This window comes from Lagenorhynchus albirostris, chromosome 17 (assembly GCF_949774975.1).
Source record: "Lagenorhynchus albirostris chromosome 17, mLagAlb1.1, whole genome shotgun sequence".
In the NCBI taxonomy this organism is placed as follows: Eukaryota; Metazoa; Chordata; class Mammalia; order Artiodactyla; family Delphinidae; genus Lagenorhynchus; species Lagenorhynchus albirostris.
The window spans coordinates 25665646-25690683 of record NC_083111.1 but is presented as its reverse complement, the minus strand read 5'-3'; positions in this window follow the sequence as shown (position 1 = coordinate 25690683).

The following is a 25038-nucleotide window of genomic DNA, read 5'->3' as shown; positions in this document are numbered from 1 at the left end:
TGAAAAAGTCATCACTTCAATTCCTGCTGTAACAGAAACATGCAAGACGATCAGTGTGGATCAAGGGAGGACTGTACTAGCATCAGTGATTGAAAATTTTTGTTTCTCTCCCTCTGTCTCACCTTTCTCCATTCTCAAACTGGAAGATAAGAGAAGTAAAGGGAAGGTCAAAGCAGACAATGAGTTCCTTTCTGACCTCGCCTTCCCAAGATCAGATCTGCAATACAGGGAGGAGAAAAGTTTCAAATTGGATATAAAAATTCAAAAGTATATATTTTGAGATCAAAAAGTTTTAATTGGTCTAGGATGGACTTTTCCAAACCTGAAATTAAACACTAATGAGATTGGCCAATTGTATTGTCAGGCCAAACACCAAACCTACAGAGACTATCTGAGGACAGCGTTTGAGGAAAAATAACACTATTGGTCTTTGCAATTGGTTTCATACAAAACTAGGTTCCTATCTTAAAATAAGCATCTAGTGGGGCTGGGAGATTGAAAACACAAGGGTCCATCCCTAAGACTAAAATCTTCTAAAATTCTGATGAAATAATAACAACAACAACAAAATAAAATGTAGAAGGAAGAAAAAACATTTATTTTGTGGCTATTTCAAGTAAATAGTTCAAATATGTATTATATTTTAACTCAAGCTATGATGTTTTGAACTTTAATTGAGGCAGAAAACAACTGATCTCATATATATTTGAAGGAATATATATTGGTCTATTTCTTCACTACATGAAAGATATGAGATTATATACTTGACAGTGTACAGTGGAGATGGGGAGGGACTTCTAATATTTTTACATTTCAAGTTTAAGACTAAAAAAAGAAGATATTTAGGAAGAAGTGGAAAACTGGACCAGGTGAGTACATTTTGTGTGATGTAGTCCACAATCACAAAATATAAGTGGTGGTCCAAGAGGAACCAAAGAAACATATATACCAAGAATTACACTAGAGTAAAGTAAAACAATGGGAGTCTAGGCTCTTCGGAAAACAGATTACGAGCAGGTGCACGCTTCCATCAGGTGCTTCAGAGAACATAAAATACTGTGCACATATATGCTGCATTTTCTCCTGCTCTATATGACCATCTCATTCTATTAAATTTCTGTATGCTTGCCCACTTATATTTGAAGTTTACGCTAACCTTTTGTTGGTAGTATGTGAGGTCTCTTCTTGCCAATTTTCTTCCTTCAAAAATTGTACATAATATTTCAGTGTTCTACTTAGAGAGAGAGCTCTAAGGAAAACCAGAGCAAAAAGCTATAGATGATTAGTCCTCCTTTGATATGTTTCATATACACCCATGGGTATGAATCTTTTTCATGTGTTTTGTCCTTTTTTGTTTACTCAGTTGGTTTTACTTTTGATTTAGGAAACTAAAGGGAAACATTAACTTAAATGGCACAGGAAAAGATGAGGTAACTTGGGAGTAACAGAGCTAGCACTTGAATCCCATATCAAAACCACAGCAGTGGCTGAGCCTGAGTGGTTTAGACATAAACTACGCACCAGAGCTGAGTCTTGTCAGGCACACACCTAGGGGAGGGTTCTTCAAATACCATTTGAAAAACAAAGGCTAAGCTGGGAACTCTGTGCTCCTACTTAGAGCTTTGAATAACTTTGTAAATATGTGCACCAGGCATAGCCTTTGGAGATGCAGAAGAACCACATATTTGTGACCTACCGGCAACTAAAAACATATTAGAGATCATGGTACTTAAGATGATCAGTTTGGGTTAGTGGAGTTCCTTGATAGCCAGAAACTGGAACACAAGAAAAAAAGGACAGTCATTTTAGAAATCTAGACATCTTAAGTATTATTATTTGATATTTGATTCTCAGAATTGCTGTGCTCTTCATGTATTATGCTATTTCTTCTAAGTCAGAAAAGCATAGTGTCCAGTTTGATGTTTCTTCTCCCTCCCCTTCAAATTTTGAAGCATTGTTAAATTAGTATGTGTCTTAAAATGAAACCGTGTACAATCCTTGTCTTTTGAAGTAAAAGCCTGACTCAAGAGTAATGATTGGGAAATGTGAAGATGTAGAAACAAAGAATAGCTGTTGGGCTGGGGAACTGGTAACAATTTAGACTATAAATCTGCTGCACAGAGAGTCACAAAACTCACAATTCCCTGAAAGATATAGTTAAAGGCCTGACATATTTCTGAGTTGTTTTCATAGGAAGCTGACCCCCACCAGGTGAAAACTGCTGACCACAAGAACATAAACCTAGACTGGTTGAAACCAGAAGTTTGATGATGCTTGAAAATTCACCTTGATGCCAACCAATCCAAGAATGCCCATGAGTTGATCACGTCCTGCTCCTTGAACACCATATGAATCCTCACTACACCCTCCAGGGTGGGACACAGTTTTGAGGGCATTAGCCTGCTGTGGCCTGCTTTGTCTAGCAGAGCAATAGAGCTATTCTTTTCTACTTCACCCAAAACTCTGTCTTCTCATTTCTATTGGGCATTGGTGAACAGAGACCAAGTTTCAGCAACAAAAACAATACTTTTTTCACAATCTTTCATGTATAATATCCATTTTCTAAATTTATTCATTTAGATCTTTCCATGTAATTTTTTTAAATTTTATTAATAATCTGGCTATATTGTTTTTCAGCCAATTGTGTTTATCAGAAAAGAGAAATATTGATTCTTGACCTCATTACAGAGGAATCAAGTAGAGTTGATCAGTTAACAATTAAAAGAATGACTTTAAAAACCCTAAGTAATATGTAGGTTAATAAAATTTTAAAACACAATTAGGTAAGATTTGCCATATTAAATTAAAATCAAAAGCAAAATATTCTGTTCTTTATTAAAAATATATCTCAACTGTACTCTCTATGATTTTTAGAGAGTGACACATAATATTATAGAAGAAATTATTTATAGTGGGTTATGTAAATAAATTTTGATGTTATTGCATATAGGCACTTATAAAGAGAAATACATTTTATAGTCTATAATATATTTGGTTACCTGTGGCATTTTATCAGCACAAGTTATACATTCCTCTTGGTTGACACCTAAAAAAAATGCATAATAATAATTTTTCTTGAAAGAAAAATAAAATATTTAGGTCTGTGACAATCATTATTATATTAATTCAGCAAGTTACATGATTTATCAACAGCATTTGATGCAAACATTTCCATATTTTTCCTTCTGTATTATTGTCATTGCTTAATCATTTGCATCAGGATAAATGAAGTAGGTGCAAACATGATGTGGATATCATAAACTTCACTTAAAATACAAATAAACTCAGACCAGAGGTCACTGGAAATATAATTACTTTCTTCTTTCTTCTAGATTCTTTAACTTCAGTTTAGACATTTCCAAATTTCTAAATCCCTCTACTTATCCCTACCAACTCCTCAACAAACACTTAAATTTTAAGCTCATTGAGAAATGAGAATGGGACTTGGAACTTTAGAACTAAAGGTACTGTTACATAGTGGTTTTAAAAATATCTTTGTGGAATAAATAAATGGATCTGTTAATAAACAAACTCATGATTTCAATAACTATCTGGTTGCATAATATGAGGCACAAAGTGCTAAGTATATTTCCATACATCCTTGTTCTTTTTTAAATAAATGTGGCTTTTAAAACATTTGCCATTGTGTGTCTGTGACTGTGATAATATAAAATGTGAAAAGGAACTAAAATAAAGGTAATTAGAAAAAATGGCAGAGAATTCATCTAAATTATCTTTTTCCTACGTTGATTTTCTTTTATGTGATTTAACAATAAAGTTATTTTTAAAATTGTTATTTACTCATGTACTAAAAAACACTGAGTCATTACCTATGTATTACCATAGTAACTCTTTGTGTGTGTGTGTATTTTAGTAAACAGTAAAATAGAAAACCACAAGTTTGAATACATCCAAAAAAGAAATAATTCAATTTAGCTTTATGCTTGGTTGTTATTGACTTGTAGAATGTGAATATTAATCTTTCCAGTGTTTAGAGAAAAGAGAAGTCCTCAGAGCCAAGCTTTTACTCAGTGGAAGCACCAAGTGTAGTTTATGGGAAATTTTTCACCCTATACTTTCCATCAGGCACCATGGAAAATTAAACAAAAATAGTGTGTGCTTTATCAATTTAACTTTAAGCCTCTAAGTTTCCCCTTTCTACCAGATCGTGATGGCTACATGATGAATCTACATTTCACAGTCCTCACTCAGCAGCAAATTAGTGTCATCAGCTTAAGTAACACATTGCCTTCCAAGGACATGACCCCAGCAATTCTCTTTTGGTCTCTGTGTAGTCAAGTTTTACCCTCTCTACTGGGATATTCCCCTCAGCATACAAGAATGGAGTTATTGCTGCAGTCTTTAAAAAACACGGAATAAAAACTCTTTTGATGGTCCCATTTTTATTTCCCTTTTACAGATAATCTCTGTGAAGAGTTATCAATGTCAAACATCTCTTTGTGAGCCCTTTGCTCACATTTCATCTTGGTCCCCTCCAGGATTTCACTCCTACTCTTCCACTTGCTTTTATCAGTTCTGCAATGGCCACAACACGGTAGGTAAGTGGGCAATCCTCAGTCCTGTTCTCCACTGAGTGCACATAATATGAGCCAGCTCTTTACGAGTCTGGCTTTCTGCTAAACTGGGGAAGAAAATGAACTTCAGACGCAATGATGAATGCTTTCTTGCTCCGCTAGTGCGTTCTCTCAGCTCACCCACTGTGACACTCCTAGACTAAGTCTGCCCATATGTCTCCTGGATGTTCCCCAAACAATGAGGGATGGAGCCAGTGGATACATGACCCAACCTCTGCTCTTTGGATGGACTTTTCTGGGAACCTGTGCATTTTCTGGAAGTATCTGCAGACTCAAGCATCTTTTGTCTATATGAGCAACCTCAAATGATCTACACTTTTTTGGCTTTTTCTCCTCTTATTTCATATCATATATTGTCTACTTTATCACTCTATTCCTTCCAAATAAACTCCTGTACCAAATCCTTGTCTCAGGCTTTGTTTCCAGGGGGTCCAGGAAGTGTCATCTCTATCTATCTCTCCTCACCCTCTAAATGTCTTTTTAATTGATTTTGCTTAATTCCACCCTTCTCCCTCAAAAATAATGCAAGTTTTGGGCTTCCCTGGTGGTGCAGTGGTTGAGAGTCCGCCTGCCGATGCAGGGGACGCGGGTTCGTGCCCCGGTCTGGAAAGATCCCACATGCCGCGGAGCGGCTGGGCCCGTGAGCCATGGCCGCTGAGTCTGTGCGTCCAGAGCCTGTGCTCCACAATGGGAGAGGCCACAACAGTGACAGGCCCACATACCGCAAAAAATAAATAAATAAATAAAATAAAAAATAATGCAAGTTTCGTAAGGGAAATGTTGTTATTATTTTGTTTTTGGTGAAACACGTAGCAGGCCCTAATTTGTTAAGTGAAGGAATAAAAGTAAGTAACACAGACCTCAATATATTTTTAGTTCACTAAATATGTAGATTTTATTTTATTTTTTCCTAAAACAAGACCTGATATTCTATGCAGTCTTGGCAATAAATTAAATATTCTACTATAGAAACCTGAACATTGGTAATAAATTTCAGAAAAGTAATACAAACTATTTTTGTTTCACTTCAGTGTTTTTAAGACTTTTAGTAACTATAACTTTCTTCCAAGTTAACAAGATCTTGTTCTGCAGTTCTAAAGTTGATATAACATACAACATTATTTCAATGCTCCTTTCCCCTACTTGTAATGATTTATCTAAATGACTAATAAAATTTTTAAATTACAGGGCTTCCCTGGTGGCATAGTGGTTGAGTCTGCCTGTCGATGCAGGGTACACGGGTTCATGCCCCGGTCCGGGAAGATCCCACATGCCACGGAGCGGCTGGGCCCGTGAGCCATGGCCGCTGAGCCTGCGCGTCCGGAGCCTGTGCTCCACAACGGGAGAGGCCACAACAGTGAGAGGCCCACATACCACAAAAAAAAAAAAAAAAAAAAATTAAACTACAAAATATAATAAGCTTGACTTTGATATCACATCTACTCCATATAATGTCTATACAGGCATTGTATTTTCATGAATATCCAAAATAAGTTAAATATTTTGAAACCACATGTTTGCAATTTGGACTTATCACACATTTTATGTGTATCATATTGATAGCTATTTAGATTATCTGTATTTTTTTCTTCAAATAATGCTGCAAATATATCCTATTAAAATTTTAACTTTAAAAATTTATATTCACTATAAAATTGCCCTTTGAAAATATCACATCCATTTATAATACTATAAACTTATGGATATGTTTCCCCAGTACTATCAAAAATACTGGCTAAAATGATTTTTTTATTACTTTTTGCCAATTGATAGAAAAAATAATAATAATTTCCAGTATTTTAACTTACATTTTATTGAGTACCAATAATGAAACTTTATGTTAATATTCTATATTCTGTGAATTTCTTGCCAATATAGATTCAACCTGCTTTCATGGGGTTCTTTCTACTTGCTAGAAGCTATAAACTTTACATACATGATCTCAATTCTCTTAAAAACCCTATGAGGTAGTGGCTATTATTATCTCCACTTTACTTTTTGGAAAACTGATAGAAATAAGTTATTCGGGGTTACACAACTGAACACAAATTTGAACCCAAGCACCTTAACTCTGGAGCCCACACTCCTAGCCACTATGTCCAATGGTCTTCCTCTACTTTTAAGATTTATTTCCTATTTTTCTCCTTCATTCTTTATCTTTTTCTTATTGACAGATTTAGCGATAAAGATAACTTTAAAAAAGAGAGTCATTTTAGGGCTTTCCTGGTGGCGCAGTGGTTGAGAGTCCACCTGCTGATGCAGGGGACATGGGTTCGTGCCCCGGTCCGGGAAGATCCCACATGCCACGGAGCGGCTAGGCCCGTGAGCCATGGTCGCTGAGCCTGCACATCCGGAGCCTGTGCTCTGCAACCGGAGAGGCCACAACAATGACAGGCCTGCATACTGCAAAAAAAAAAAAAAAAAGACAGTCATTTTAAGAGAGATTTTAGGAGGAAAAAAACCTTACATCTATAACTAAATATTGGACTTTTTTTTTCCCTCAAGAGAAAGGAAATAAGTAAGATCCTGAAATAGTTAGTCAAATTTTCTGGGTTTTTTTATGGCAGTTTTCTCCATTTTTCAGTGCCACTGTTTTAGAGCCCAATAATCACTTATAATCAATCTCTCTACATTTTGCAATCCACAATATTCTGGAGACTGTTCAGAATTTGAATAATATTTTTTTTTCCAAAGAGAAAATCCCATTTTTAAATTCTGATTTCTCTAATAGAACCATATTTGTTATTTTTAAAATTGTGATGATTGTTGGTACTGTTTATCTTAAAGGTATAACAAAGGACTAGAATAATTCACACTGTAGAGAAAAGTTAAATGTGATGGTCTTTAGCAATCTTAAAAATTGGAAAGATCAAATTAGGATGCATCACATTAGCCACTCTGATTGATTTCTTATTGCTGTGCTATCTTGTGTTCAATTTGCTGCTTACTTAAAATCAGGGCAGATATATGGGCATGAGGAGTCTGAAGCTTAGACAATTCTGTCAATAAAAAAAAGACATAAATACAAAGTTAAGTACTAAAGTCAGTAGTTATTAGTAGGAAAAAATAAATCGCATCACATTAAGAGAGTCTTGGAGATATAGATTCCTTTCTTTTCAGAACTCAATAAATTTTTGAAAAAAAAAAGGTTGACATTGACATGCTTCTGGACCTGGTTTCCCCTCCTAGCTTGGAATACCATTCACTGCAACAGAGGGTTCTTGAAGTAGCCCTGGAAGTAAACAACCATGAACCAAACTTTTTATCAGCTTTTATAGCATATTACTTCTGCTTAAAGCTAATATTAAAATTATTTGGGTTCCTTAAACAGGCTTTACAATTTTGACTCTAGATCATTACATATATTTCTTTTTGGTATCGTCACCCCACATCATCCTACAATTTCTTGTCATATAGTCTGGTCACAAGTGAAATATCACTTAAACAAAGGTCTTCCCTGACTGCTCTTCTATTTATACTAGGTAAGCACACTTTCCATAAGTTTCTTTAACTCTCAACATTTACCTTTTTGGAATAATAAATTACAAAATTCATGACTAAGTAATTTGCGATTACTCTTTTGATATGGGTGTTTCCTGCTGTAAGTTAAGCTTACCATAGAATCCCCAGCTCCTAGCACATTTTCTTGCACATAGTGGAAGTCTGAATTAGTGTTTTGAAATTAATTAGCTATTAGCAATAATTAAACTAAGTAGATAGCACTTCATAGTTCCTGAATATATTATTCAATTTCTATACCTTTACTCATCCTGATTCTCTGGGGGTCTTTACTCCTTGTATTCTGCACAGCAAGTGTTATAAAAGGCATTTCTAATACAGTATGATTCTCTCTCACAACTACACAAGGAGGGATAAACCATTTAGTTAGAAAACTCACAAGAGGCTATGTACTTCTTTGCTTGTGCTAGCACCATTGTTTACATCTGGAAGATGAAAATATTCAACATTATGATTGAAAAGAGAAAATACGGGCAGAAGTTTAGCAGTAACATGGACTATGCAATGGCAAAAACAGATTGCCTACTAGGAGGGATCTTTCCAACTCAATCTCATTGCTTAATTTGAATTTTACTTATTCTTTGAGCATATGACATATGTGCCCTCTAAGTCAAATATATGTATATTTTCATCCATTTTGCATTATACACACTGCTGCTGCTCCTCTCCATTAATGTAGATAATTGAGAACTGACATACATTTTGAAAGGCTTTTCTTAAAGCACTTTGAAATCTAATGATGAGATTAAACTATCTAGAAAATGTATTTATCTAATAACTTCGTAAATGTAGTCATAAGATGACTTTTCCTTTTGGCCTTTATGTCATCAAACAAAAACTAGCAAATATTAAGGCTGTCTAATTACCAGAGGAGTAGTAATTCTCAAGAGAACAAACTCTGAATTTACAGAGAATTAGAATTCTTTTGTTGCACTAAATGGAGTGCATCATTAATCACAATGAACCTTAAAAGAAAATGAAGCTGAATCAAAATTGAGTAATGAAGAACCCAGAAGTATATGGCTTCCATCCTGAATAATTAATCAACAGAGGCCTGGAGCCAGATTTGGGGACTATGTGGGATGAAATAAATGTTGTGTAATTGATTTTAGTTTTGTTGTACATCATATGTATGTGTGAGTTTATGTGTGTTTACACAAATATACACATATTTATGTTAATTTTACTCATTTATGGTTAAAACTTTTTTCAAATTAAAGGAATCTCTTTAATAGTTCCATTTTTTTTGTGTGTTGCAGTACTTTTCTACAGTGTATTCATGGATAAAAAAACACTTTGAGAAAGTGTAAATATTTCTAACAATAAGAAGACAACTCTACTACCATCAATTACAAGAAAAACTTACAAAGGTCATAAATAGGAACTAGCATTTAGAAACATTTGAGAAAAAGACAATAAAAGTAAAATATTTTACCCAGAGCCAATAATAATTCTTGGCATCTAGTAGGTGCTCAATATGCAAATGTTGAACGGATGAGTTATAGAAATGAAAATTAAGTAGAACAAGTTTATAAAATGCAAAGTAGTAAAAAGCTGAATGAAGTTTAATTTTGTTAGAAAATTAATACTGATGACTAGAAGTCTTGAGAAAAAAATTTATCCTATATTGTTGGTTACAATAAATTCAGAAACTGTATAAAATGATATTACCTGATACAAATTCAGATTCTGTTCTCTTAATTTGTTTACTCTGCATAAGGCACTTAGGGAGGTATACAGCTTTTGCAAAGGCAGGCAAATCTTATTTTAAACCTTACTTCCAGCTCTTCTGTTCATGAATGTTGTCATATACTTTAATCATTCAGTATATCAGGCTCAATGTTTTTCATTAATGAGTACAATATTTTCCTCATTATTAATTCTTTATAATAAAAAGAACATGAATTTAGATGTAGGCCCAAATCACAGCTACTCTTTTTACTAACCCTGACCTTGTGTATTTTTCAATGGCAGCTTTGTTGAGATAAAATTAACATATAAAATTCACTGTTTCACAGTGTACAATTCAGTGTGGTTTAATATATTTACAGAGTTGTTCAACCTTCAACACTATCTAATTCCAGAACATTTTCATCAGCCCCAAAAGAAACTCCATACCAACTAGCAGACAACCCCAATTTCTCCCTTTCAGGAAAACACACATACTTTCCATCTCTATGAATTTGCCTTTTATGTCCATTTTTGTGATTTTTTTTAAGGATTTTATAAATACAGATCATGTCATCTGCAAGTGGAATAGTTTTATTTCTTCCTTTCTGATGTGGATACCTTTTATTTCCTTGCCTAATTTCTCTGGATAGAACCTCCAGTGCAATATTCAATAGAAGTGGTGAGAGCAGACATCGTTGTCTTGTTCCTGATCTTAGAGAAAAAGCATTCAGTCTTCTTGGATTAAGTATGATGCTAGCTCTCTTTTTTTCATAGATGTCCTTTTTCATGTTGATGAAATTCTGTATTCCTAGTTTGTTCAATGACATTATCATGAAAGGGTGTTGGACTTCGTTAGATTTGTTAGATGCTTTCTCTGTGCTTATTAAGTTGATATTTCCAGAGATCTAACCTTTAGTTTAATTAATTTACTCTCTTGTTTTACTGTTTCTATTTTGCATATTCCCACTCTAATCTATATAACTTCCTTCTTTAGGCTCCCTTGGGTTTAGTTTAATATTTTTCCTAGTTTCTTAAGATGGAAAATGAGTTTTGGGATTGTTTAGATTTTTCTTTTTTTTTTCACATTTGTTAACAGTTATAGATTCCCCCATAAGCACTGCTTTAGCTGCATACCATAAGTTTTGGTACATTGTATTTAAATTTTCATTCACCTCAAAGTGTATTTTCATTTTTCCTCATTTCTTCTTGACACTTTTGTTATTTATGTATGTGTTGTTTAATTTTCACATACTTTAAAATTTCCCAAATTTTCTTGTAAACTTCACAAATTTCCTTGTGTTATTTATTTCTAATTTAGTTCCATTGTGGTGGGAATACATACATTTTAGGTTGTCTATCCTTTTAAATTTATTGAGGGTTTTTTATGGCCTAATATATAGTAGTATGTTCTATGTGTACTGGAAAACAAAGTGTATTCTGCTGTTGTTGGTAGACTGTTCTATAGATAATTCTCAACTATAGTTGGTTTATAGTTAAATTTTTCTATTTCCTCACTAATATTATTTCTACTAGTTATTTCCATTATTGAAAGTTGAGTTTGGAATACCCAATTATTATTTGATTTTCAATTTCTTTATTCAATTATGTCTATTTTTGCTTCATAAATTTTGGACTATATTGTTAAGTGTATAGGTGTTTATAATTGTTACGTTTTCATAATAGATTGACAGTTTTATCATCATAAAAGATATTCAAAAAAGAAGGCCAGGGGTTTCCCTGGTGGCGTAGTGGTTGAGAATCCACCTGCCGATGCAGGGGACATGGGTTTGTGCCCCGGTCCGGGAAGATCCCACATGCCATGGAGTGGCTGGGCCTGTAAGCCATGGCTGCTGAGCCTGCACATCCGGAGCCTGTGCTCCGCAACGGGAGAGGCCACAACAGTGAGAGGCCCGCGTACCGCAAAGAAAAAAAAAGAAGGGCATTTCCTTCTATGCCTCTAGTATTTTTTTCTTTAATGTCTATTTTTGTCTGCTACAATATATCCACTCCAGCTCTCCTTTAGTTAATATTTGCACAAATATCTTTCATCATTCTTTTACTTTCAACTCATTTGTTTTTTAAACATGTTTTTTTAAAAAAATTAATTGTGCCACTCTTTCCATGCTTTACCTTTGATTGGTGTGTTTAATTCATTTATGTTTACTTTAATTATTTATAAGGCAAGAATTGTATCTGTGATTTCATGACTTATTTCTATATGTCTCAGATTTTTTCCCCTTTTCTTCCATTCCTTTCTTTGTTTTTTTGAAAATACATATTTCTTTGTGTACCACTTTAATCCCCATGTTGTTTTCTTTAATATTTTTTTGAAATATTTTCTTAGCAATTGCTCTGGACATTAAAACTAACATTAACTTAAAATAATCTAGTTCCAAAGAAAGTAGTTCCAACTTAAGTTCAATAGTGTAAATTTTTTTGTTTCTATAGCTTCATCCCTTCCCACCTCCTTTGTGTTATTATTCTTATTCACATTATATATTTATATAAAGAGCCCATCAACCCAGTTCTATAATTATTGGTTTATGGTATTGTCATTTCAACTGGAAAAGGAAGATTTTATCCTAGTTGAAGTTCATTGAGTCTCTTGAGTATGTACATTAATTTTTCAATAAATTTGGGAAGATTTTAGAATTTTTTTTTCTTAAAATATTATTTCTGCTCCTTTATCTTTCTCTTCTTTCATTCTGGGACTTTAATTATGTTTATGTTGGTGTCTAGTGGTGTTCCAAATACCTATGAATTTTACTTTTTTTAACTGGTTTTCTTCAGACTAGATAACTTCAATTCACCTATCTTCAAGTTTCTGATTTTTTGTTTTGAAAACTCAACTCTGTTTAGCTTCTGTTTTATGCTTTTCAGTTACAGAACTTTTCAACTGTATAATTTTTATTTTTTAAATGTAATTTATCTTTCCTTATTAGATTTTTTTCTTTGGTGGAGCTTTTTTTCATTTATTGCTTTAATGTTTTTTGTTTGTTTGTTTGTTTGTTTGTTTGTTTTTGCGTTACGCAGGCCTCTCACTGTTGTGGCCTCTCCCGCTGCGGAGCACAGCCTCCGGACACGCAGGCTCAGTGGCCATGGCTCACGAGCCCAGCCGCTCCGCGGCATATGGGATCTTCCCGGGCCAAGGCACGAACCCGTGTCCCCTGCATCGGCAGGCAGACTCTCAACCACTGCGCCACCAGGGAAGCCCTGCTTTAATGTTTTGAACATGGTTTACTTTTGTCCTTTGAACGTATTTATAATAGCTAATATAAAGTCTTTCCTTAGTAAGTCCAGTAACTGGGCTTCTTTAGAAACAGATTCTATTGACCCTCTTTTCCTGTGTATAAGTTATAACTTACAATTTTTTGCATGTTTTGTATATATTTTGTAGAAAACTTGACATTTTTAACAATATAATTGGTAACTTTTAAAATCATATTCTTCCTCCACAGGATTTGCTATCGTTGCCATGTTTTGCTGTTGCTTGTCTCCTGAGTTTCCTAGACTAATTCTTTGAAGTATATTTTTTTGTATGAAGCCACTGAGGTCTGTGCCTGGTTACCTTAGTGATCAGCTAATGATTACATAGAGAATTCTTTAAATATTTTAAAACAATATGTCTCACAGTTTTTACCAAGGATTTGTGGTGGTGCAGGGTTGTTGGGGTACATGTTTGTCACCCTGGCATTTTACAGCTCTGCCTTACTCTTCACTTCCTGATTGTTTAGAACATTAAGGTCAGAGAGAGGTGAGATGTTGAGGTTTACTCTTCACTTCCTGATTGTTTAGAAAATTAAGGTCAGAGACAGGTGAGATGTTGAGGCTTTCCAGGGCAAGCACAGACCTGCACATGCAAGTGTCTTCCTAGCTCCAGAGAAATGTGTTGGAGCATTTCAAAGGCTCCTATAGGCATCATATTTTCCAGACTTCCCTTTTAAGATGTTTTGGCAGCGTCTTGTTTGGTATCACTTGGTAGCACTTTCTCAGGCAGCTACAATGATAAACAATTGCTACTGATTGCTTTAAAAATTCCCTGAAAATAGGGTTTCCCCATGAACAAGGCCACCAATCAGGTCAAATAAAGAGGAGTCTTGTGAGCGGGAATTTTCCAGAAAGCTGCTAGACAGGTCAACTTGGGACACTTCTGGGGAAAGGGGTTCTTGTGGGAGCTCCAGATCCATATTATCTCTCCTTAGTCTGCTAGACTGCTGTTTTTCTTGGCCTCCATGGTTGCTACAGTGTTCTGTTCAATGATTCTGCAGAGCAGAAGAGAAGAAGATGGAATTGGGACAAAATAAAGCACCAGAAAGCTCACTGCTCTTACTGAGAATCAGCTATTTTTCTTTAAAAATTTAAATTTTTCCAGTTCTTTGTTAATTTCCAGACTTCTGAAAAAGTTGATTTGACAACAGATTTCTCAGTGTTCTCTCTGCTTTTAAGGAGGAGTAGATTTTGGAGACCCCTGCTCTGCCATTCTAGAAATACTTCCCTCTTATGTAAGTTCTAAATCTTTCTGAGAAAGAACTTTATAATCTTAAAAAGTGGAATAAAAATATTGTTGTGGAAATTAAATTTGATGATATTCAACTTTATATTACATTAGGTATTTATGTGTGTATAAATACATAGCTTGTTTGAATAGTAGTAACGTGCAGTGGATATTTTACATATTATTATAATACTTTTAACTCTTTTTATAACTAAATAATACCTATTGGTCCAGGTTTTATTTTGGGTCACCCATAGCTATTGGTCCTACAGAAGGAAAATTTATCCAAGTCTTTAAGTCTTTTCATCTTGGATTGCCTACTTACCACTAAATGAAAATGATGCATGTGACTCTCCAACACTTAACTGTTCCTTGTCCACAATATATTTAAACTGTTTTGGGAAGAGTTTCATTTGGAAAACACAGTGACCTTTTATATTCTAATTTTATATTTCAACCCAACAACGTTTAGCATAGTTGATCTTTTACTTTTTGAAATTGTTCTGCTTTGAGTTCTTTTTCTACCTGTTCTTTCATGTCTTTTACTTCTCTTGTCACTTTTATTATTGCAATTATTATACTTCTCTGCCTCCACTTTTTGTAAAAGGAAGCTCCAAATTTCTGACCTTAAGTTTCTTCTTTCACTTTTTACATGACTTTCACATTTAATTTAATACTCTCCTTGGCTTTGATTATTTCTATTCCCTTTACTCCTGCAATATATCCATTCCTAACGCCTCTTATAAAGCCTTAATATAAATTTAATACTTCCTGCTGTAATCTACATATGGATTCTTTCTTTATATTTGTAAAACATGTGCCAAGATCTCTCCAATATCAGGGTCATAGTGCACACTGTTTCCTCTACCTAGAATGATTTTATCTTAGTTTTTCTTATGAAGGTATACTTATCTTTCAGGTCTCCCTTTTAAATTACAATCCTCACTGAAGATTTTTGTACTTTTCCTATTTATGCCATTTTCTTTCTCCCATTCTCTGTCATAACTCTCTTTCTTCTTCTTTCAAGACTGTTCATTTTATAACTGACATTTATTTACAGGCTTTTTTCCACTCCTTAACTAGAATGTAAGCTTTCTGAAGGCAAGAGCTAAGTCTCTTTTGCTTACATTCGACACAACTAGTTGCTTAATAATAATTTCTGATTTAGTAAATAAATGATTAGAAAGAATATTGGACTTAGAACCAAAAGCCCTAGTTTTTCTCAGGGCCTCGATTATCTTATCTACTCATCAATGTCCTCTTACTGTGTCAGTGATTATTAATATTGATTTGCCCCAAGATAGCTGAAGAATTCTACATATTCCTATCATTAAAATGACTCTCTCTAGTAATGTTTTTTCAACTGAAAAATGAGTGATCATATCATTAAACTATGATCTTCATGACTCTCCCAACTTAATATTATTATATGATTACATCTATTCATTCACCTGAGTTCTTGGCCTCATTGCATGTCTTCCTAAACCCTCACTTTCCTATGTCTGCACATCTGTATGTTGACAGTATACACTGTACACACTTTTTTCCATTACTGGCTGTCTGATTTTAGGCCTTCATCACCTCCTTTCTGTACTGGTCCCATTACCTTCAATTCTCTCACCCATCTCATCCACATTTACATAATTTCCAGTGATATTTTCTTAAAATAGAAAAAAGAAACCAGTTCTTAATGGTTTTATTTGTAATTAGTTGTCTTCAGACTAAAATTCAAGCTTTCAACGCTGGTTGCAGGCGTTCATGATATTTTTCCAAACTACTTCATCATTCTCATCTCCCACTAAATTATATCAGATACTCAACATAGTTCTATCACAGGTTCTCTAAAATTTATTTTTCTCAAAACAAACTTTTATACTTTGGCTAATTCTATTAATCCAGCAGGAACTTCCTCTCTTCTTCATGTACTTCAAAACAAATTTGTAAGTTTACAGAAATATACAATTCTCACTGCTTTATAATAGCTTATGTTACTGATTGCATGTATCATTATGTTTTAAATTATATTCTCTTAACACCTCACCAGAGATGCATTTGTATACCTCTTATAATATGTGGCAGGAAGAGGAGAATTGGAATATTCTCTTACTTTCAAAATAATCAGCTATGGCTCATTTTTACCAGGTTTTTTTCTGTGTGATTTGCATATGATAAACATTGAATAAGAGCTTATTTTAAATCACTTACTGAAAGAGAGAATGACATCAAGTCTTGTCATGAGAAATAAACTAGCAGGGAGGTTTGGGAAGTGTCTATAATTTGGTATGTAAACAGTCACATGACAAAGCAAATGGTTTCATATATCTATGAAAATGAATGAAGTTGGAAAATAAAATTCAACATCATAGTTTACCTGATTCTTCCTATGCTCAGCAAGGACTGAAAAAAAATCTTTCATACTTACAGGGGAGATCCTAACTTTTATCTATGTTCACAGAACATAGATTTAGAATGTGAATATTCTAAATGGTGAATATCTGTTTATATTTCATAGAATAGAGGAATAACATAATAGAGGAATAACATGAATGAAGTTGGAAAATAAAATTCAACGTCATAGTTTACCTGATTCTTCCTATGCTCAGCAAGGACTGAAAAAAAATCTTTCATACTTACAGGGGAGATCCTAACTTTTATCTATGTTCACAGAACATAGATTTAAAATGTGAATATTCTAAATGGTGAATATCTGTTTATATTTCATAGAATAGAGGAATAACATAAGTTCGGAATTCAAACAAACATATATTTAAATCATAGCCTAATGATTATGAAGTTGACTTAATTTTCCCATATCTAAAAGTGGCATGTTAATTTTACCTTGGAGAATGGTTTTGAGATTTTAAATGATATAGTAAATAAAAAAGAATTGGCACACAATTTGCATTAGGTAGATGGCAAATGGCAGTTTTCACATTCCTCAGGTAACAAAATCCTTCAAGATGAATGTTAAGAGAAAAAGGAAAAACTGAATGATTCCTGGCTTTAACCTAATTTCCATGAAGTTCAGATACACGCTCTACTTATTAGTTCATGAATAGGATTCAGGATTCACTCTTCCTCCAATAATGCTATCAGTTATTAAACACAACTATACCAGTCAACAGTACCTTTCTTCTCCTCTGTCTTCTTTATATTCTATGGATGTGTTACATTTATGAGAGAAATGAAGTTTTCTTCCATGGTGAATGACAAAATGGAGTCTGGAAAGTTAGTATTGGGACTTCTGTCAATTGCTTAAGATTAAAACCCTAATATATTTTACAGGGTCACTTTATGTGTGTGTGTGTGTGTAGTAGTATGTTTGTATGCATAGGTAAAGTGTCATATCTTTGAAAGTTATGTTATTTTCCCTATTTTCCTTCATGAATTGTGGGCAATTTGAAGTGAAGAAGGATTTCTCCCCATTGACCTCCCCCTTTCAGTAAAGTCTGGCTGGTGGTTAAAAGTTTATTTTTAGGTTAATATTTGTGGATAAATCACTTAATAGGTTTAATTTTCAACAACGTAGCCTGAAAAATGTCAACAATGAAAACACTTGGGTATGGAATCAAAGAAATTCTCTGTACTTCTCCCTCATGAAGTATGTGGTCCTTAATCAAAAGAAATGAGGCAATGATATGTAGAATGAACTAAACACAAGAAGAGAAAGTATACAGCGACCTCACAATCCAAATCTGCCACCCTTTGCACTAGATCCTACAGTTCTCCTTTCTGTAATTTTGTTACTCTGAGTTCAGTCAAGTCAAGGTTTATTTCCTTCACTTTATCAAGAAGAAGAGACACTTCCAGAATCAGTCTGTGTTCTTATTTGACAAGAGTAGAAATCACTCTGGCTATTTTGAGCAGACATGGAATATACTAAAGTGTAATTGGTAGGTTTAGGACTTATGTGGCCAAGAGAATATTCAACTCTGTGATGCTCACACTTCTGACCTGGGAAAGAAATGCTGCCACTAGAATCCCTGCAGTCTTTGGCTACCAGATGTCTGTAAGTTATCCCTCCACCACTCCAAAATCTACCACACAGAGCTCCATTCTTCACTCACTTCTAGATCATGTGGGTTCACCTGTCTGGTGTGTTCCAGTTTCAAGAGAAGCTGGAAAAATCAGGTTCTGACTCTTTCTGTTGGGAGGTCTCTCAAAATTAGGAATTCTACAAATACAGGAAGAGTTCCAAAAAGTGCTAGCTGTAAATTTAAAATGGAATCATGAAAACACATGTTCTACAAACAATAATAATATTTGACAACTGACATGTATAGACAGTTCTTTATATTAAAAAATCAATAAACAGAAACCTCAATTAAATAAAGAATGGGAAACCCCCATACACTGTGATAATAGTAGAGTTCAATATGAAGAAACAAGGCTCCTCTACTTTCCTGGCAAGACTCAGCCAATGAAAAGCCATGGACTCTTTGCTTACTCTAGCCCTCCCAACTTCCTTTTCCACTCTATAAAAGCATTCTTCTTCTCTTGCCATGTGTGTAGGGTCTTGCACATCGTTCACAATGGTTGCAGACCCGAAATTGAAATTCTTTTATGATCCTGATTAAACTCATGTTTACTGGAAAAATATTTGGCAGTGTTATTTGCTTTAGGTCAACAATATCAACACACTCTTTAAAACAGCTCCCATTCCACATACAAAAATGTAAATAAATAAATTTAGATCCTTACCTTACACCATTTACAAAAATTAACTCAAAATGGATAGAAGACCTAAATGTGAGAGCTAAAACTATAAATCTCTTAGAAGAAATCTTAGGGTAAAAGTTTAATAACATTAGATTAGGCAAGGACTTTTATATATGACTCCAAAAGCATGGGCAACAACAACAACAAAAAGAAGTGGGAATTTATCAAAATTACAAAATTCTGTGCATCAAAGCACACAATCAGCAGAGTGAACAGTGAACACATGGGACGAGAGAAAATATTTTCAAGTTACATATCTGACAAGGGGTTAGTATCTAGAATGTATAAATATCATCTACAACTCAACAGCAAACAGCAGAAAAAACAAACACAAAAACAACAAACCTGGATTTGAAAATGGACAAAGGACTAAAATAGATATTTCTCTAAAGAAGATATACAAATGGCCAACAATCATATTATAATATGTTCAACATCACTAATAATTAGGGAAATGCAAATCAAACCCACAATGAGATACCACCTCACACCCAAAGGAAGACAGAGTTGACAGGACAGAGTACTGGAGAGGAGGAAGATGCAAAGAGAGATTCAGGAGACAAGAAGAGAATGACCCTCAAGTATTCAACAGAGCACTGATCAGCTTATTCCTCTGCAGAAATTACCCGAAGCTAAGGAAAGAGTCACCCGAGAGGCACCAAAGTTCTAAGAGGCTTGTCATAAGGTGGTAGTTAAAGAGGTACAAAGTCAGAATTTGCATCCAAGTTTCTCTGATTCATAAAGCCTCACACTCTCCATGAATGCTATTCTTCCCATTCGAAGAGGGGAATTAGAAACAACTTTTCAAATCTATAATATCTTTATAAAGAAAACATGTTGTGAAAATTATTTTTAAAAATCCATAGAGAAGTGTTCAGTGTCACTTCTTAGATTTATCTAGTACATAAAAACTAATTATTACTCTTATTACCCAATTGAGTCTCACCAGAATAATTGTATTTCTATGGAGCTCAGTAAACATTTTTGATAGCTAATTTTCACAGTACTACTATTCTTTGGAGACTAGATGTTTATTTCCTAATTGATCATAAGTTATCTTCTTGATAACTGTACAGTTGAACCAATAGGTAGCCAAGATTTTTAAAATCATAAGAATAGTTTTTTCTTGGAGGACCAAAATATGAAAGAAAGAAAACAGAACTAACATTGATCACAGAGCGTTGTTATTCCTGAGAGTAAAGCGTGACTTTTCTGAGAAAGTTCAAAAGCTGAAGCAGATAACCTCTATGGGTTTGTCTGAGTTTAAACTACTTCTATATTCAAAAATAATCAATAGAAAAAAAAACACTTCCTTTACACTGCTCAGAAACTCTCATAATTTCCAGAAGCAATATGCATTTATTGTTGACCTACAATTAGCCTTATAGTTTAATTTCTCTATTGTGTTGGCTTGCATCATTGGGCTCATATGCTGCAATTCTTACAAGATGTAATCAACATTCTCTATTCATAGTAAAATTTCAGAAAAAAAGCATTCAGTCAAAAGAATGGCAATTATAGTTTTCTAGGTTCTTTAAAGCAAATCTTTTAAAATCATCATTTATGTCTAAAATGTATTAATAATAGATGCCTGATTTCCTTTCTATTTTATATCATTTAGTGTTATAATCACTCATAAAACATCAAAAGTCTCATTTTTTAATATCAAAAGAATATTACTTAATTAATGAAGGGATAATAATTATCCCTTTAAATGTTGCTCAGCATTATATAATGTTACAGAAATTATACACAACAGTGGCCATCACAAGGAAATTATAAAGCCCTGAAAATTCTAATTTGCTTTACCTTTTCTCTTTAAATCAGATATGATAATTTCCTGGAACAATTAAAATTATAAATTATTTTCACATTTATAATTAATCATTTTTGTGTAATATTATAAAATAATGTAAAAATAAAGATTAATTTTAAAATGATGGGATTATAGGTGATTTTTATTTTCTTCTTATGCCCTGTACTTTAAATTCCATATTGAATATGTTCTTTTAAAATCATTATTATTGCAAATCTTAAGTATATACAAAAGTTGAAAAGTATATATAATAAACCCTCAGACACCCGTATTTCAACAATATAAACCCATGTCCAATATTGTTTTATTTTTATCCCCACCCACTTCTCCCTGCAACCTTCCTGCAACACCACTCCCCCCACCCCGAGCTGCTGATCCAAGCCAATGGATTATTTTGGAGTCAATCCTAGACATCATTCTCCTATAAATATTTTAGTATATTTTTCTTAAAAGTTAGGGCCAATTTGTTTCAATATACTAACAATATCTATAACAAAATTAACAATAACTCTTTTTTTTGTACTCATTTTTTAAAAGTTTTTTTAGCATCTTTATTAGAGTATAATTGCTTTACAATGGTGTTTCAGTTTCTGCTTTATAACAAAGTGAATCAGTTATACATATACATATGTCCCCATATCTCTTCCCTCTCGCATCTCCCTCCCTCCAACCCTCCCTACCCAACCCCTCTAGGTGGTCACAAAGCACTGAGCTGATGTCCCTGTACTATGTGGCTGCTTCCCACTAGCTATCCATTTTACATTTGGTAGTGTATATATGTCCATGCCATTCCCCCTCCCTGTATATCCAAGTCCCTTCTCTAGTAGGTCTGCATCTTTATTCCCATCTTGCCCTTAGGTTCTTCTGACAATTTCCTTTTTTTTTTTTTTTTGTAGATTCCATATATATGTGTTAGCATACAGTATTTGTTTTTCTCTTTCTGATTTACTTCACTCTGTACGACAGTCTCTAGGTCCATCCACCTCACTACAAATAACTCAGTTTCCTTCCTTTTTATGGTGAGTAATATTCCACTGTATGTATGTGCCACATCTTCTTTATCCATTCATCTGTTGATGGACACTTAGGTTTCTTTCATGTCCTGGCTATTGTAAATAGAGCTGCAATGAACATTTTGGTATATGACTCTTTTTGAATTATGGTTTTCTCTGGGTATATGCCAAGTAGTGGGCTAGCTGGGTCATATGGTAGTTCTATTTTTAGATTTTTAAGGAAACTCCATACTGTTCTCCATAGTGGCTGTATCAATTTACATTCCCACCAACAGAGCAAGAGGATTCCCTTTTCTCCACACCCTCTCCAGCATTTATAGTTTGTAGATTTTTTGATGATGGGCATTCTGACCGGTGTGAGATGATATCTCATTGTAGTTTTGATTTGCATTTCTCTAATGATTAGTGATGTTGAACATTCTTTAATGTGTTTATTGGCAATCTGTATATCTTCTTTGGAGAAATGTCTATTAAGGTCTTCTGCTCATTTTTGGATTGGGTTGTTTGTTTTTTGATATTGAGCTGCATGTGTTGCTTATATGTTTTGGAGATTGATCCTTTGTCAGCTGCTTCATTTGCAAATATTTTCTCCCATTTTGAGGGTTGTCTTTTTGTCTTGTTTATGGTTTCCTTGCTGTGCAAAAGCTTTTAAGTTTCATTAGGTCCCATTTGTTTATTTCTGTTTCTATTTCCATTTCTCTAGGAGGTGGGTCTAAAAGGATCTTGCTGTGATTTATGTCATAGAGTGTTCTGCCTATGTTTTCCTCTAAGAGTTTGATGGTGTCTGGCCTTACATTTAGGTCTTTAATCCATTTTGAATTTATTTTTGTGTATGGTGTTAGGGCGTGTTCTAATTTCATTCTTTTACATGTAGCTGTCCAGTTTTCCTATCACCACTTATTGAAGAGGCTGTCTTTTCTCCACTGTATATTCTTGCCTCCTTTATCAAAGATAAGGTGACCATATGTGTGTGGGTTTATCTCTGGGCTTTTTATCCTGTTCCATTGATCTATATTTCTTTTTTTGTTCCAGTACCATACTGTCTTGATATCTGTAGCTTTGTAGTATAGTTTGAAGTAACCTACAAGATAAATGAGACTTAAGACTTATCACCCAAATGCAATGTATAGAGCTTGTTTAGTTCCTGACTTGAACAATCTATACAAAAAGTTTGAGTCAATCTGAGGACTAAAACCTAAAATGACTTTTACAGTATAAAGAGTTATTGTTGTCTTTTCAGGGTCTTCAGTAAGTATACTGTAAAAGTAATTTTAGGTTTTGATTCTCAGATTGACTCAAACTTTTTGTATAGATTGTTCAAGTCAGGAACTAAGCAAGCTCTATACATTTCATTTAGGTGATAAGTCTTTTCTCATTTATTCTATAGGTCATTCTGCCTCTATTTTTTTCTAGGAAATTATTTGTAAGTTTAGTATCCTATAGTATAAGTTTAGTTTTACTGTATTCTGGAATTTGCTAATTTCATTCTTTGTCCTCTTTAACCCTTATATTTCCTAAGAACTGGTAGTTTTTTTTAGCACCTTGATGAATATTTGAGTTCTATATTTAACAGTTACATTTTATATGTATAATTTGGTAATTCTTATAGCATCCATCAAGAGACATAATTTCTTTATTAGATATTTGGAATAATGTGTTCAGGTCCTGTCATTCTTATCTGCTCATTACAAAATTTTCATCTGATTTTTATCTAATGGTTGTAGATTGCTTAGATTAAATCACTCAACCAAAGGCTACAAGATTATGATATTCTAATTTTATTATGGTTCTTCATTTGTTAGTTGAAATTTGTCTGTAAATAAGAACTTTCCTTAATGAGAAATTTCCCTATTCTATAATAAAGCACTAAAGACAGGATAAGTACTTGATTCTTTCTTGTAAATTACCAATTTTTAAAATAATGAGGTGTCCCAATAGCATTCCACAAATATGAACCATGGATTGCTGTAGTATTTGCTATGTACTTATTAATTTACACATATTTATAGTTATTTTTCTTCCTGTTGAAAGAGCTAGTGGAGTTCCTTTCAACCTGGCTATAAAATCTTTCCAGCAAGATCCCAGAGGTCTTTGGTAGCTTGAACATATCCACATGCAACAAACTGCAGGGCCTCACCTTCTAAAATTCAATGTTTTATTATAATGTTATTAAATATTGCCTTTAAATCCATTTTATAAGCCTTAAAACAAACAAATGTCCACATTTTGTGTTACCTTATTTAATTTATTTTGAATTTTACCATAACAAACAAATGCATAGGGTCAAAACAACAATATAGGTTTATAATGTGTAATATTTTCCTTTTGCCATCTTACCTTAGCCAAATTTTGCTCTCACACAATTTTTAAGAATTGATTTTACTTCCATGTGTTACATAAATGGATCAACTGCTTCAAATAATATTTTTATTTTTGATTTATCAGCTTTGCATATTGTGTATTGAATACTGGTAAAAGCATGGAAGAATTTAACTCAGTTAAATCACATCTCTGTACACTTTCTTCCCAACATAATTATTTCATTAATTTTCTGGCTTTACACTGATAATATCTGTAACATCAAACCTTTCTTCTTCTAATAAATGTAGGCACTATTCCTAGACTCTTGATTTTTTTATAATAAATATCTTAAACATATTTAATTCTTTTAAAGAAATTGTGATGTTGACTGTTAAGTAACAATTCAGGAACCAGTGTACTAACACATAATTTCTATTTAGCTTAAGTTCATTATGAATAATTTAATTTTGATTGTGAACATGTTTTTTACTTGGAAATTGGTTAATTATTTGCTGATTCTTTTTTTTTTTTTTCAAAACTCATGGGAATTCCTTGGCAGTCCAGTGGTTAGGACTCTACGCTTTCACTGCTAAGGGCCCAGGTTCCATCCCTGGTTGGGAAACTAAACTCTCACAAGCCACACTGTGTGGCCAAAAAAATAAAAAATAAAAAGATAAAACCTCTCCTAATTTATGGCTATCTTGCTTTTGAGTGCTTTTGTCTACATAATTCATTCTGTATTTTTTCCTCTAGTCATTCTGCCTCCTGTAACATTTCATTTTCTTCTGGATTTTTGTTCATCTTAGTGCTCTTGGTCTGCTAAACTAAAGGAAAACAAAAGTATAGAAAGATTTTTAAAATGTAAAGAGAAAGAGAAAAAAGTATGGGAAAAAAGTTATTTACTCTGAA